Source organism: Podarcis melisellensis (assembly GCF_964234715.1).
Source record: "Podarcis melisellensis genome assembly, chromosome: 17".
Lineage (NCBI taxonomy): Eukaryota > Metazoa > Chordata > Lepidosauria > Squamata > Lacertidae > Podarcis > Podarcis melisellensis.
The window spans coordinates 32,740,962-32,742,947 of record NC_138534.1 but is presented as its reverse complement, the minus strand read 5'-3'; the positions used below and the strand labels follow the sequence as shown (position 1 = coordinate 32,742,947).

General features: G+C 44.7%; 1 long non-coding RNA gene across 1 annotated transcript; it reads left to right on the top strand.

Annotated features, from left to right (window-relative positions):
- The first annotated feature begins 318 nt into the window (after positions 1–318).
- LOC309360350 lies at positions 319–1,373 on the top strand. Its single transcript, XR_014164027.1, has 2 exons — positions 319–394; positions 830–1,373. It is a non-coding gene; the product is annotated as an uncharacterized lncRNA (long non-coding RNA).
- Positions 1,374–1,986: the final 613 nt, after the last annotated feature.

Genomic DNA, 1,986 nt, shown 5'->3' with positions numbered 1-1,986 from the left:
CTTCTTAGGAACTTGTATATTTTATGTATTATTACATCAATAACTTACCTCTTCTCCAGTGAGTTCATGGCTGTGTGATCGTCCTTCTCCTGTGACCTGAAACAGTCTTTGCACAAAGAGTTGCAGAAGGAAGACAATATAAATTGTCTTCCCAGCGAAGCAAGAGATACTCACCTAGATGTCCTTCACTCATAATATATTGCTGCTATCATTGTGATGTAGCATTTAGGGCTTACTTGTGAGGTATCCGAGCCTGCCAACATCTCTGAATATTCATGAGTACTTGATAGTTACCTTCCTTCAACTGCGATGGTCGCTTCAAAGTGAGAAGTGACAGGCGAAGAGGATGTGAAGGCGATCTAGCTGCGACATCTGTCACCCCATTGATCGCCGGGTTGATTTGGCTGATCTGGCTGGCTAGGCTGTTGTCCCCTACCCCACTCACCACTCCATGTGTGTTCCTCCCAAAGCTGTGCACTCAGTAGAAGAGGACGACCATCCCAGATAGAAGAAGTGCACCATTCTTCAGTCAAGGCTATACGATAGCTGCGCCCCACTGCTAGGACCTCCAAACAAGCTCAAGGGTCCATTTGGAGGAGAACGTAGGGTAGTCAAGCTTCCAAGACTCCAGACACATCCAAGTAAGGTGCTGCAGTATGTATTAAATGGTGTTCTTGAAAGATGCTCAGCAAAAAGTTTAGAGGTTCCACCAGGGGAGCACAGCTATCGTATACCCTTGACCAAAGAATGGTACACCCCTTCTACCTGGGATGCTTGTCCTCTTCCACTGAGTGCACAGCTTTGGGAGGGACACACATGGAATGATGAGGGATACAGCATAATCCACTCCCTTAGCGCATTTGTCAATGAAATCATAGGCCATGATTTTAGAGTCATTACTACCACAGCCACACGACGTATTGGTGAGTTTTGCCTGCCCTGTTGCATAGTTACCTTTTGACGTCCATTTCCCATTTACAGTATTATGTCATCTTGTCCTTGTTGCTGGAAAGGCCAGTCCTTTCAGTACAGCTCTATAACTTTCAAGCATTCATTCTGCCTCCACTGGAATCCTCCGCTTGCAAGACATATTCCAGAGTTGAAGGCTCCAGTTTAAGATGGGAAGATACAGAAGAATCCTTTATTGTAACAGGTTGCAAATCATCTTGCCGCAACTTTAAAACGAATGAGGAATCTCCAAGTACCATTTTGACTAGATATTTCCCCCCAGTCAAGCAAGGGATACTCACCTTGATGTGGTTCAGTCACAGAGCGCCATTTTGACTGTCATTTTTTCATGAAGCGCGTTAAAAGATTAAAAAGGAGAAACCAGTACAAACGCATTGCACTGAAAAAGATCACCGAGTAGTGGGGGAAAAGAGCAGATAACGTAATGCAGGACAGTCAAAATGCAGGTGTCCCTCAAACATCTACTGCAGGGTTCTCCTTGATGTATCAAGAACTGAGCTCATGTTGCATCAACTGCCTTAGATACACGGAGCTCTTGGAGGGGTGTAAAAAGCAAGAGCTGGAGCGAAAGAATAAGTCAGGGTTTCCCCACCAGCAGATAGACCTCATTGGGCAGTGACACAGGAAAGGATCTGTACTCTGTCCTGACTGCATAAGGTTCTTCCTGCTGGAAGCTCAGGTGGCAACCACCTGGAACTTGCTTAGCTCTTCTATTAAAAAAAAATAATTAAATAACCAAAATCGCTCCATATAAGCTCCTTGACTGCCTTGGTTTGTATGTGTTATTCCATTTATATTGTATGTTTCCTCCAATGAGCCCAAGCTGCTGTGATGATCCCTCTCACTGCAACCTTAAAGTGTCTCAGCACAAGAATTGCAGGTGGAAAAAGCCAAGCACGAGATACTTACCTAGAAGCCCTTCAATCAGAATACATTTGCACCTGTCGCCACCTCTGAAAAGTCCAAAGTATTTAATAGTTACTTTCCTTCAACAGCAGCACTAGTTTCCAGGTGGGA